A 14349-nucleotide genomic window follows, 5' to 3' on the forward strand; every position below is an offset into this window, starting at 1 on the left:
CAACGAAACTCCCTTCTGACAAATATTGTGCATTGAAGAGTGGCTGCAATGTGGACTTCACTGTAGGCTGACTTTGGTTTTAATTTCAGCTTTGCCACTTTTAGGGGCAGGACTTAGGACAGCTACTTACATTTCTAAATAAGAAAGGCCTCCTCAGCTTATAAAACAGGACATAGGGTTATTGTGTATTAAATAAGTAATACAAAGTCCTTTGGCTAGTGTCTTGCACATGTACATGCTGAACACTCAGGAATTGGCAGTTGTCATTAGGATCATTTTTGATCACCTTCACCATTATTTTCAGATGTACTGCCCACACATATACTGTGCTCCTTTCAATGTCTGGCTTGCCCATTTGTCTCTCCCCCTTGGATCATCCTCTCCTCCCAGAACAACCAAATCATATTCTTCAAGGCCACTTCAATTTCTGATCCTTTATGAAATTATTGCTTCTTACTCCAGACTCTATACTCATTGCTTGTTTATATTTTTTCTGGAAGTCTATAGTGTCATGTTTATAACTCATTTCAGGATTTAAACATTTTGTGTTATTAAACATTTTGTGGTTGTTTGCTCACCTGACTATAAGATTTCTAGAGCTTATAATAAAGCTCTCACCCTACTGAATTTGGCATTAATGATAAATAATAAAAATGCAAACATGTACCACTCCCATCAAAAAAAAGCAAACATGTAAATCCATTATGAAAAATTTAAAACAGAGTTTTCTTGATCATCTGTATAGTACCCTCAGTAACTATGAATCAAGATTGACCATGAGCAAAATTACTTATTATTCCATAACACAGCACAGAGTGGAGAAATGTGACTGATGAAGAACCGCCAAATCAAAGTCAGAACTGTTTGTTAGCAGAGCCTGTCTTTATTGGTACAAATAGCCTTGTTTTTGTTTTCCTCATGACTTCTTGGCATCACTCTCCAATTTCAACCCCTTCCTACAATCCCAGAGGGGCTGCCCTCAGAAAGCTCTCTAAGGAGATCTCTGTCAGGCTTCAATTTCTGGGCAAAGATCTCCAAGCTTCAGAATTATCTGTTCTTTTTTCCCAACAGTATTCCTTCAGTGTAGTTAGCAGTTAAGGAGAATAGAGGTATGGTCAGGTAACTTGTTAAAACAGAGCTAACCCTTGACTAAAGTCTTGGAGAAGTACGACCTAAAATCCAAAGATAGAATTTCTAATAGCAGAATTTAAAGAATGTGTCAGGAGCATTAAGGAATTGTCTGAGGTGAGATTAGATGTGAGAAGGAGAGAAGTATTAGGAAGATGGCCTTCTAAGTGCCCTAAAATCTCTCCTTAGGTCAATTCCATTTTGGACAATCCAGAGATAACCAAATATAATAGTAATAACCAAGCTGGATGCAGGTGGCTCAGTCTGGTAATCCTAGCCACTTAGGAGGTGGAGATAGGGAGGATCACAGTTTGATCAACAGATGTGCAGTGGTGCATGCCAGACATCACAGCTACTCAGGAGGCTAATATCAGGAGAATTGAAGCTCTCCCAGGCAAAAAGTTCACGAAACTCTATCTCAACAGAAAAGACTGGTCAAGGTGGTGTTCACCTGTCACTTTAGCTACTGTTGGTAGCATAAATAGAAAGATTGCAGTCTTGGCTGGCCCAAGCAAAAAAGCAAGTCCCTATCTCAAAAATAATCAGAGCAAAAAAGATAGGGGTGTGGCTCAAGCCATAGAGCACCTGCCTCGTATGCATGAAGCACTGATTTCAAACCTAGTACACCCCCAAAATAGTAGTAGCCAATATTTATTGGTCACTTATTATGTGTCAGGCACTGTTTATATGTGTCTACACGTAGTCACCAATTTATTCCCATACTGCCCTGGGAGGAAAATGTTATCATCACTCTACTTCATGATTTCTGGCATGGTTAAACAATTTTCCTAAGGTCACACAGAGGGATTCAAAACCAGGAATTCTGACTGAGAGCCCCTCCACCTAGAAATGGCTCTACTAAATCATGAGTCTTACACGTTTTCCCCATATAAGCACTTTGGGAAAAAAGAAGAGTAACCTTCATGAAAAAAACCTAGACATAATCACCATCACCGTCACAGCAGGGTACTGCATGGAGTGCTGAGAGTACAGAGCCATGACTTCCTGCATGTCTGAGTCAACCTGATCTTCGGTTACCTCAGACACCTCCACCTGCACGAAGCAGTTTTTGCTCATATAATAATGTGTCTCCTCTGATTGCTATTTTACTTTTCGTCTCTGCTCTGCCATTTATTTATTACCTTCCTTCTTGTGTTGTGGTTATTTATATACGTTGTCACACAGCTGAGCCTTGGCACATTGTTGAGTCCTTTGCCTGGCTGACTCCTACGCATTCTTTAAAATTCTGCTCAGGTCTCTGCATTCCTTAATTTTCCTGTCTGCATAGATACCTCTCTTCTGTATGCCCCAACATGTGGTATTTATCCATATCATAGTACTTATTATAATTTATTATAAATGTTTACTTGTCAGTATTCCTAACTAGATAGATCCCAGATCCCAGCCTGAGGAAGGTAGCTTATGTTCCCTTTCACGCTTTCAACCCTCAGTACTGTGCACTTGGCATACACTGGGCACCTAACTAATCTTTTTCACTTTTTAAAAATAATAATAACTTTCTTTTTACTGTTGTATTAGGCTAGGAACATTGTATCATTTTTTTTCTTTCTTTTATCATTTTTACATTTACTTACATGTGTATACATTGTTTGGGCCACCTCCCCACTCCTCCCACTCCCCCCGCAACTTTTTCATTTTTAAATGATCAAATTTTTCATACAAGTCTGAATGAATCTCAAAGACAGAATTGTACGTCTGATTCATTTTTGTCTCCCCCAAAATTCTTGTACTTAGTAGATGCTTGATAAATATAGCAATGATAAGTGATTCAAAAACTAAACAGACATAAGATTCTGCTCTCAGGTTATGGAGAAAAACTGGAACCTACAATAAAAGTTCAGCACCTTTAGAAGTTTGTATATTTAGGCTGTTTCAAAACTGGTGATATAAACAACTACTACTGAAATGAATGAGAAGGGGAAATTTATTTTTGCCTGAAAGTTACTTGGCTAATAAAATGTAGTTCAATATTCAAACCCAGGTCCATATGATTCTGAAGCCAGTATTGTTTCTGGCATACTATATTGTTAGGACTTTAGGGTAGATTGGGCCCCAAAGAACCAGTGTGGCTTAAATAATTAGAAAGGAACAAGCAGGGCATGAACTGTATGTAATATGTGTGGACAGGTCTTTCAGGAAGATTTAGGATGGTCTTTTAAGCCTTTTAGGAAGATTCCTCAGGAAAGAACATGTAGTATGACTGCTGAGGGGAAAGGCTAGAGGCAGGAATGTATGTTCTAACAAGCCCAGCTTACAAATAGAAGACAAAGTGATTTAAGGAAGAATTTGTAGACACTGGTGACAGAGAAAATCTGTAAACAGAAGGAGATGTGGAGTCAGGATTACCCCCAAAGTTTTGGGAATTCAGAGGTGAGACTTAATTTTGAAAGATGGTGAACTTGTTTTTGATATGTAAAGCTCCTCTCTCTGGATGGGCAATCTAAGTAGCTAGAAATGCAGAATTAAGTTCAAGTGAGGCCTGAGCTGGATCTGCAGATGTGTTGGTTGCATGCAAAGAAGTGAGGCTGAAGTTAGGAGAGTGAAAGATACATCCTAGGGAAAATTGGAGAGAGAAGAAGATCAAAGAACCAAGGACACCAGGCATCAGTTGCTCATGCCTGTAACCAGGAGGCAGTGATCAGGAGGATCAGGATTCGAAGCCAGCCTGGGCAAATAGTTCAAGAGATCCCCTCACAAAAGAGGGCAGGCAGAGTGGCTCAAGGTGTAGGCCCTGAGTTCAAGCCCCAGCACCATACGGAAAAAAAAAAAAAAAAAGGAACCAGGGACTTTAAGAACACTCACAATTACGGAGCAAAAGGAAAAAAAAATTAAGTTAGTAAAGAAGACAGAATATCATCACCTTTTTAGAATCAAAATTAAAGGGGAAAAAAAGGAGGGGGATGGAAAGATCTTCCTAAGATTTGGCAATACATTTAGCCAGGTTAAAGAGACTGTTTTGATGGAATGGTTGGTTTATTTACAGAGGAGGTGGCTGAGGGGGTGGCTGAGAGTGTAGGTTACTATTTGGATAAATTTGGATTGAAAAGAAAGAGGAAAAAGGAATACTGCTATAAGAAAGATTTTACTAAAAAAGCTGAAGCAAAGGGTAAGAAGTCAATGAATGGGAGAAAACTGTGCAAGGTCCTTCAAGATAGATGAGATGACAAAACTGATCTTGCAATACAGGAGAAGTTATGGATTGAATTTTGAGTTATTTCTATGTAAAATGACAAAGACAACAATGAGCATACATAAAAAGATTGCCAAGTGATAATAAAGTTCAGTTTAAGTTTTATCACTTGGATTTTGGTTGTGATCTGTTTTCTTGGTTTCATGTTGTTCTAGAAATGTCTAACAGCCCAAGAGTGGAAATGAAGAAGTGTGGGTATGTGTTAGCATTAAAGATTTCCTTTGCCTCTTGGCAATAACGTTAGCGAGAGCAACCTGGATGTAAACCATGGAGGTGAAGTCAAAGCCGAAATGGTTGGGTGGCAATTCCAGATAAACTGAGAAAATGTTGATTGTGAGACATGAGAAGAGTCCAGCAGCAAAAACAGAATTTGGGAAAAACAAAATAGGTGCATCTGAAGGACAAAAATCCTAGGGAAATCAAGTGAAGTACCAGAATTATTATTAGCAAAGTAGTTAAGAATAAGAAATGAATAATAAATTAGTGGAAGTTGAGGAGGAGGAGGGAGGTAGGACTGTAAGGATAGATATGAAGAACTTGTATGAGGGCTGGGGATGCAGCTCAGTGGTAGAGCACTTGTCTAGCATGTGTGAGGCTCTGGGTTTGATTCCTAGCCCTGAGGGGAAAAGGGCATGAAATCAAGCAATTTGGGGAGAAATGGTTAGAGCACATAGAACACTTAGGTTGTCTCTTGTTAAGCTATGATAGACTATGGCTAAATTGGAAAAGTGATAGGCTTGCCCTTTAGAGCTTAAGAAAATGGCAGACTGAATGTCACAAAACTTGAACCATAGCAGGAAGAATGATGAGCAGAAGAGACACAACCATATAGTTTTGAACATGAAAATAAAGGAAGGTGATGCCTTCTTAAGGAATCTGAATGTCACCTCACAGATCTTTAAGAGCTTTACAGTTAGGGTTCTTCTGATTCCAAGACTGTGGAAACCAGTTATGTGATGACATAGAACAATATCCAAGCTCTCCTCAGAGTGCCAGTGGTTCCAGGTGAAACTGTGGGGTGGGGAGGTCATTTGATAGTATTGATTTCTACCTTGCAAAAGAGAGTAAGTCCCAAATTTTCTAGGCAGAGATGAAGCTTTGGGACCCCTTCCCCACTCTCATGTACTTTGGTGGACTGGTGAAAGCCAGGATAGGGAGATTTGTTTCTCCTTCATGGGCAACCAAAGAAGAAATAATTTCCGGGCTACATTATTGCAGCCCCGTAAAAGTCAAGAGATGCCATTCCATTCTAACCCTTCATTTTCAGTCATATGACTCACTGAGTAATATTCCTGCGGTGTTAAAATTCATCAGCTTTGGTTTGAACAATGAGGTATATGAATTAGTCATAAATAGCACAAGCCACAAGAACACATGAACAAGCTGAGGGCTTTGACCATGGCAAGAATTTACCAGGGCCTCTTGTAATCCGAACACCGGCTTGCTGAGTGGGCTCAACCTTTCTTACTCTTCGTTTTGTCATTCTTAAGGTACAACTTCATGTTCTCTCCCACAATAATAAGTTTTGCTAGGAATGAGCAATCTTTGAAAGTTAGAACAGTGTTGTGGAGTATTGGACTCAAATTCTAGTCCCTAACAGTGAACATAATCTTGGCAAGTCATTAAATTTCCATGTCACAATTCTAATCTGAAAAACAGGATTGAGTTCTTTCAATTCTAATATGTAAGTGTGCTTTTCAAGAGCCAAGGAAACAAAACCACACAACCTTTAACTTGAGAGTTGAGTGTACAGGTAAAAAAGACTGGAACCAAACAAATAACATGAACACTATGATCCATTGAAGAACTAAGAAGCCAAACTTCTATCACCCATGTTTTCATTACACTATTTGTCATCCTTAGCAGAAACGAATTTCAATGGGAAAAGCAAAAGCAGGTTTCATGTCGAAAGCCTTTATTTTTTAAAAACAATTTTACTGTTTGTGGGAAAAAAAGATTTCTTATTTTAGAATTTCCAGAGTAGCAGAAAAACTTTGAAGCTTTTATTTATAGATGCTTTAGAATGATTTCACCATTATCCATTAATGTTTATGTATATACAGTGTGTTAGATCCTTATACACCAAAGAAGAATTCTTTCGCAAATGAGATGCTGATACATAGAGGCTAGAAAATTTGGAGAGCAAATATTTTAGCAAAATGAACTATTTAATAGAAAATATTTTTAAGTACCTTCCTAACCCACTTGGTTTAGCTAAATTAGCATTACTATGGAGACTCTAAACTTCATATTTTGTGATTTTTACCTTGCTTACATTCATGATGTCACTGCTCTTACCCTATTGTTGTGCATTTAATATTCGTTTGCATTTTTGTTCTGATTCAGTGATGATTTTGAACTTTGACACACCTAGTTGCATGAAAGCTTAATGCCTAGCAAAAATGTTTAAGACTTTTTAAAAATGTGCATTATTGCTATAAAGAGTTTGTTTTGAGCTTGCTGAGCAGAGATGATCTCGTCTTTAACACCTGCCCAAGGCTTGTTTTGGTACCGGCTTTCTCTTGCTGATACAATCTACTGTAAAATCTATGTCTTTCTTTTCATCTATATTAGCAACCCCAAATGTCTCTTTTCTTCTTCTTTTTTATTAGTGCATATTAATTGTTCAATGTGAAAGGTTTCATTGTGACTTTCCATACATACATATAATATACTCTAATTATATTCATTCCCTCTTTTACTCTTTCTTGTCCCCTCCCCCACCACTCCTTTTTTAAATCTTTCTTGCAATATTTTAAAATGTACTTCATTATGACCTTTTCAACATGCAGCAAATGCCCAAATGTCTCTTGCATATTCCTAGTTTGGCTGTCTTTTCTTATGTCCATACCTGACTTTTCCCTCTGTCTTCTTTTACAGAGGTTCTTAGTTACATTAAATCGAATATTCTAAAGCCAAAAGTTGGCCAAAAACTATTTTGTTTTCATTATTTTCTAATTAGGATCTTCCGATGTTTTTCTACATTTACATGATTAATACCCACTACAGATGATAGTGTCTTCTTTATCAAGAGATAAAGAGAAAACATCTTGCTACAATTTTTCATAGGATCTAAGCAAGGAGATATGGTATAGAAACTTACATGGCTAATGAAGAGTTTTAAGTGGTTTGGAAAGGAGTGAATCAGCTTTATCGCTTAGGGTTCTCTTGTATCATCCTTTACAATAGCACCATTCCTTAAAGGGGTGCGGCAACCAAGGTTTCCTATTTTATAGTCAGGGAAACTAACACAGAAATAGCTATTCTGGCTAAACCACGGGTAACAGAAGAGCAGAAGAAAATTATCTAGGTCTCTTGGCTGTGTTGCTTCCATCTATCTTCAGGGAGAAGATGCAGTGGCAGACTTCACTCCGACTTAGAAAAGCTGTGGGCCAGTGCAGAGTTGCAGACGCTTCTTACATCAAGACTCCACAAAACACAACGCAGACATTAACAGTGTAGTTGGGGAGGACGACGGAGCAGATGGGTGTGTAATAACGGTTGGTCACAGCAGCAACAAGGGCCACGCAAATAAAACAAACAGGAGTACCCCGAATCTGAGCTTTGATTCAGCAACGTGCGTTAACCATGGATCTGAGAAGCACAATTTAATGGGCTCCCATCTCCCTTCACCGAGAATGGTGTCAGATCCACCGGCTTTGAGCCCTCCAGAGCAGAGGTCTTCCAAAAAATTCGCGGAGCAAGACTGCGGTTGTGAAGCGATTTGAGGGCCCGGGCAGAAGGTCCCCTCGGTGCACACTAGGTAGCGATGCCTGAGCGGGGCGGGGCGGGGCTGGGCTGGGCCCGAGGTGGAGGGAGACCCTGCACCAGCCACCCGCGTCTGCCGGCCCCGGCGAGAATCTGCTTTGGAGAGGACAGTGCAACCCCGAGAGGCCAGCCTCCTGAGAAGGGAGAAAGCCAGCGATGGCAAAGGCAGTGCAGACACCGAGAGGTGATGGGAAGGGACCGGAAAGGGGCAGGGTGGAGATGCATCCTAGAGGTGTGAGGAGGTGGCCTTGAAGACTGAGGACTAGGCCCAGACCAGGGAAGAGTGAGGGAAAGACCGATTCCTTCAGCAGCTTCCAATTCGTTTCTGTCAAAGATGGTCAAATTCCACGCTGCCCTTCCCCCTCCGCGCCTTTTCTAGTCCCCTTCGGAGGGTCCCAGTGCTGAGGAAGGCAGTGGGGAGTCCGGGTGAGTGTGCGTGGGAGGAGGGTGCGGGAAAGAAGAGCTCTCCCTGGCTGCACCTCCACCCCGCAGGCCCTTAGGGAGGCTCTTTTAGTTGAGAAAGAGGGCTCTGCGGCTTTAAGGTGGGGAGTGGGCGTCACCTCTGGCCCGCTGACGAGCTGGGGCGGGGCCCGGTGGGCGTGTCCATGCAAACAGGAGGTGGGGCTGGCGGGGCGGTCCCGTAGTAAAACACAGGGGGCGGGGCGGAGGCGGAGGAGGCAAGGCTACCGGGTGGGCAGGGCGCGGGGCGGTGCCTCGACGGGAAGGCAGGGGAGGGGGGAGGAGGAAGCGTCGGGCTGGTACCATTGCGCGTGTTCCGGGAGGGGGACGAGCGACATTCCCCGGAGGGGGCGGGCCCTTCCCAGCGGCGGGGCCGAGTGCCCAGGCGGGGAGGGGCGGTCCCCATTCCCCCGGGCGGGACGTCGGAGCCGGGGGAGGGGCGCTCCTCCCTGGCATCCGAGGCGGGGCCGGCAGTACCTTTCGTGGCGCGGTGCGTCTGGGGGAGGGTCGAGGGGAGGGAGAAGGGGCGGTACCGGGAGGGGGTAGCCGGAAAGGGGGAGGTGCCGGCGGACAATGGAGCCTATGTGTGCCTGCGGGAGTGGGACGGCGCCGCTGCCGCCGGGGGGAGACGCTGCGCCGCTGCTGCCGCTGGCCCGGGCCCCGGCCCCCCGGGGCTGAGAGCTGCCCGGACCGAAGCCCCCTCCCCGGCTCCGCTCCTCCGCGCCCCTCCCCCACCGCTGCCCGCGGGGTAAGCGGCACCTGGGGGGAGGGGGAGAGTCGGAGCGGGCGGGGGTCGGGCCGTCCGCGTGTTTGGAGCCAGTTTGGGGGGGCTGGGGCGGTCGCAGCCGCCGGAGCGGGGGGTACGGGCCGGCGGGGGTCGGGGCTGCAGATTTAGTGAGTTAGGTCTGTAGGAACCTGTGGGGGAGGTGGGGGGGCCCTCGCAAGCGGTGAGACGAGACGCGGGCATCTCTTGTGTTTTTAGAGGTTGTGTCCCAAGCAGGGCTTGGAGAGGTTGCATGGGGAGAGAGGACCGTCCCAGGGTCCTGGAATGAAGGGGTGTTGGAGGGACGAGATACAGAACTAAATAAGGATTTCAGAATGAGTTTGTGGGGTCTCTAAGACCCCTGAGACTTTGCAAGCCAGTGACTTGTTGAAGGGTGGAGGGAAATGAAGACTAAGAAGAATGTGTGAGGAGTAAAGGGCTCCAGCAGGTGAGTTGGCGATGTCTAGGTCACTGAGTCATTGTGGGGGTCGTGGAACACTCCAGTGATTTTCAAAGTGGAAGCCCCAGTTTCTGGCCTTTGAAAGTTGCCAAGACTATTAAGATGTCACAGGTCAGTGTTGGGTGAACCTGGCGAAATGGAGACATCCTAACAAAACAACAGCACTGTTGGCTGTGATGTCCTGAGGGAAGGACCAAGGCCTGTAATAGATTGCTGGGGGCCTTCTGTGAAGGCTACCAAGTGTGGAGGAGGAGGAGGCCTGAAATTGTCCTCCAAGAAAGAATGAGTTTAAAGTAATAGGGGTGATTTAGAAGCTTAATTGGAGTCTAATTATGGACTTAGTAAAGTTATTAGACAAGGTAGAGAAATGAACAAAACTAGGTCTTAGTGAGAGTCTCTAAGGTGGGATAGGTAGAATTGATACAGAGTTGGGCTTTGGTTAAGACAAACAGTAGTGGCTTCAGTGGGAAATGATTGACTGGCCCTGTAAAAAGTTACAGTTTAGTCAATCGTGTGATGGAGTGTTTGTTAGCATTTGATATATTAAGGAATTAAATGTTTGTTCTTGGGGCAGAGATTTGGGCTCTTGTGCACAAGTGATGAATAAGAATTAGCAGGTTGTTAAGAATAAGTAGTAAAATAATTGAGATGGGAAGAAGGGCAGAAAGATATTGGAGGCTAACGTGTTTAGAACCTGTGACTCTGCACTTGATCTTAGCCAAAGGGCCAAGACTAGAGATTGTTTGACATGATTCTCTTTTGGTTTTTTTGACTGGATACTAGCTACTTGAAAGTTTAGTGAGGAAAAAATGTGCATAATATAATGATCTTAAGTAAAAATTTAAGAAAGGCCACTTTATTCACTATTGAAAAAGACCCAAACTGGTGAAGATAGAGATGGGTTAGTAAGAGGAGCTATTAGTGCAGAAAGATAATTTTAGGAATGAGGGTTGTTTGATGGTTTGGGTTAAGTTGTCAAAAGTTCAGAGTGGGGAGTTGTGACATTTGATAGCTTTATGACCTAGAGACTTGATATTGAACCATTAGAATTTCTTAAAATAATTTTGCTGAATATAATGATAGTATTTTCAAAATATGTGGTAGACTGGGGGGTCATTGGCTAAAAGATGAAAGGACAATTTCCATATAGTTTTTTGTTTGTATCTTTTTTTAAGGCAAATAGTATGTAACTGGCTCTTAAGCAGAGAATTCCTGACCCATATTTTTAGATGACTAACACCAGCAAAAAAGAGTATTTATATATATTGTAATTTATCCTGTAGAATATTTCTTCACAGCCTTTAGAAGTGTCTGCTCTTATAAATCAAAAGAAAATGCTCTCTGGTTTGTAGGGTAAAAATTGCTGATGTTTCCCAGGCATTGTAACTGACTGAATATGTGATCATGGGACTTGGTACAGTGGCTAAACTCTTGAACTTGGAGTCAAGAAGTTAGCTCTCCCATTTCAAGACTTTACAGTTCATGTGACTTACAGATCTCTCATTTACTCTCCAGTTCTCTCACCTGTGGTGGTGCTACCTGTGGTAACTACTCATAACTGCCTTTTAGCCTGTCTGCAAAGTGCTTTGGAACCCTCTAAGAGAGAGATTATGGGGCCCAATTTTTTTCTCACTTCTACTCATCTAATCACTAACAGACCAAGCTCATCTTTTATAACAGTTGTAGCAACATGCTTCCTCAAGGAAAAGGAGTGTCTTGTACATCTTTCTTGTTATTTTGTCTGAGTTTTGGTTTTATATTAATTTTTAAAGATAATAGTTCTCCATTTAGTGGCAAGATAGTAATGGTGATGACAGCTGTAAAAATGGAAGCAAAGGTCACCATAAAGAGTGGGAAGACGGATGCTGAGTGCTAATCTAGATGCAGTGATGCTGTCCCAACCCCAAGTGTGTGGCCTTGAACTTGGCTTCCTGGCAGCTTCATTTTCCTCAGCCATGAAATAGTGTAGGTAGACTGACTCACTTCTCTGTCTGCCTTGGTGAATATGACAGTAGAGTCTACAGTAACTTTACTTGCTCTAGACCAGGGGTTCTTAAACCTTTTTTATCCTATGTACTTCTTTGACAGTGTAGTGAAGATTAGGATCCTTTCTACACAAAATAAAATACATAGAATTCCAAATGAAATGGAAACAGTTATTAAAATGTTTATTGTGATGTAATAGTATATATTCTTTATAACTGAATAATAAAATGTAATGATACTTTAATTTTGAAGTAGTAATAAGTGTACTTATTGATGGATAATGTCTTCTAATCCTACTGGTGATGTAGTCATAGGATTGCTGATACTGTCCTGAGTTGTTAAAACTATGTCCACAGTTGAAGGCTGTGCTAACTTTTACTTAGATATTAGTCAAAATAAAAATCTAATTTTTATTAGAAGCCACCCGTCTTCCCCTTTAGGAGTCAATGAATCCCAGGTTAAGAATAATCCAACTAATTTTTTTTCTAGACTAACTGATTTATGAAAGTTAAATTACTTTAATGGCCACTTGCCTTTTAGATTTTGTGATGTTTTCCAATATTTCCACCACTCTAGAACAGGGGTATAGAGAAAACTTGAAACAAAAGTCCATTTTGCAAACTAGTGACTATTCTTCATTGTGAAAAAAAGTTAAAAACTGATTCAAATGAGATCTTTAGCCAAGCATGGTGGTGCATAACTGTAATATCAGCACTCAGGAATTTGAGGCAGGGGGACCAAAAGTTCAAAGCCAAGCTTGGATACATAGAGACCCTGTCTCAAAAAAAATCAAGTGAGTCAGCTGTGTCTGATGGATTTTGCTTTTCTAAGCTCCCTAGTCACCATTACCATGAGTAATCTTCAGTGGGATAGATTTGGGCCATAGTGTCCCCGTCTGCGATGTTTTGGTGTTTTAGTGGTTTTGCCTTTCTTCCCCCTTTTTGACCTAATTGGTTATTTACTATTTCTTTCATTGTTGCTTTGACCACAGAGCACTGGAGAAAGGGGTATTGTCCTTGGAGTCAGTAAAATTTTAGATGTGAACTTTTTGTTTCTTGTCCTTGTAGGACTGAGTGTTGAACTAGTTGTTGTCACTCCACTTTGACTTAAAAAATTGCCTTTGTTTTGGGTGGCCATTGATCATTCTTGGAAAGCGCTGTGTCCTGATGTAGAAGACAAAGCAAATTGGACATCTTGAAAGGTAAAGAACTTGATGCTAAGTTCATACCTTCTATGATTTAGTCTGAATATGTTGGATTTTTGTTTCTGAATAGGGTTTCTTACAAATTAAAACTAAGTTTGTTTTTTATTCTGGCAGTTTCCAAGGTAAAATCATCCAATTAAATGCAAGTCTAAACTACAAGTGCAGTTACCTTACATTTTTCTTTAAGCAAGGACTTGTATATAACTTGCCTCAGAAGGCTGAGGAAGAAGGCAGGCCATGAGAAGTTAAACAGGTATCATGTCACCTTTGGTTTGTGTGAATGCAAGCCTAAGGGTAGCAATGCACAAGCCCCAAGGTCATTATAATATGTGGATCAACCAGCATTTATTGCATTTCTACTAGGTGTCAGTTGCTGAGATGATAAATGACACTGTCCTCAGGAAGTTCCCTGTAATACATAAACTAGTACCACAGTTTTATAAGTGTTATGATACTGTTAGAATATAGTTCTGGGGGCCCTGGAGGACATACAGGAGATATTTAGCAATCAAGGAGAATTTCACAAACAAGGGACATTCATGCTGAAATACTATTTTAGATAGCCATTCTAACTGATGATAGTTGAAATTCATTTTTGAGTGCTTGAATTTTTTCAGAACTCTCTAGCTTGATAAGAATTTTTGTTTCCTTCAAGCTTGTTAGCTATTGAAGGACAACAGATACATTTTGACCCATGAGTATTAAAATATGTTAATATTTTTTGTGGACCAAGGTTTTCTATACACCCATTGTATAGTTTTTTTCCACATGCTGGGGAAAGATTGGTTCTCCCCATTGTGTACTGCTAGAAGAAGCTTTTTAGTAGTTGGCATGCCGAAAGTTTAAGAATGAGCTAGGAATGGAATCCTGAGGCCTTTTAGTTCCACATTCTAAGTTTGATACTATGCCTTTTATGGAGTAGTGGTCATAGCATAGAAATGAAATTTATTAAACATGACATAGTTCTAATAAACTTGACTTTGTAGAGCAGGGCAGTTGAAAAGCATCATTGGAAGAGTTGAAATTGGAAATTTAGAGGTGATTCTGAGCTTGGTCAAATTAATTTGTGAATTTACTTAAAACTTTACATCAATCCTCTAGAGTCTTCTTTTAAAGATTCCTAAATAATCTGGCCCTGAGATAGTCTGGAACTTGCAATTGCAAAACTATAAGTTCTAGGTAAAAAGGGATGCTTAGTGTCAAAATTCTGGTTTACAAGACCTACATGAAAGTAATTTGCTTGGCCAGTAATTAGGTGTTTTATTGACTTAATCTAGATCAGTTCATCACACATTTAGCATACAGTAGGCATTGGATAAGAGGAAATCACCTGGCCAGGTTGTTCAAACCTAAGTTCCTCCTAAAGTATA

At 41.5% G+C, this 14349-nt stretch overlaps 1 protein-coding gene across 7 annotated transcripts in view; it reads left to right on the forward strand.

The window, feature by feature from the left end:
- Positions 1-14349, forward strand: part of LOC141414905 (uncharacterized) — a 63318-nt gene that overhangs the window by 44375 nt on the left and 4594 nt on the right. For 2 of the 7 annotated variants that reach the window (XM_074050590.1, XM_074050588.1), the window contains one exon: positions 12843-12976. The exons of 1 other annotated variant lie outside the window; for it this stretch is intronic. The gene's annotated coding sequence lies outside the window, so the exon portion shown is untranslated. Of the gene's footprint in view, positions 1-8955; positions 9057-9139; positions 9315-9468; positions 12977-14349 lie in introns of those variants that run through there. 4 more of the 7 variants (XM_074050592.1, XM_074050589.1, XM_074050593.1 and 1 more) reach the window with 4 other exon arrangements.

This window comes from Castor canadensis, chromosome 12 (assembly GCF_047511655.1).
Source record: "Castor canadensis chromosome 12, mCasCan1.hap1v2, whole genome shotgun sequence".
In the NCBI taxonomy this organism is placed as follows: domain Eukaryota; kingdom Metazoa; phylum Chordata; class Mammalia; order Rodentia; family Castoridae; genus Castor; species Castor canadensis.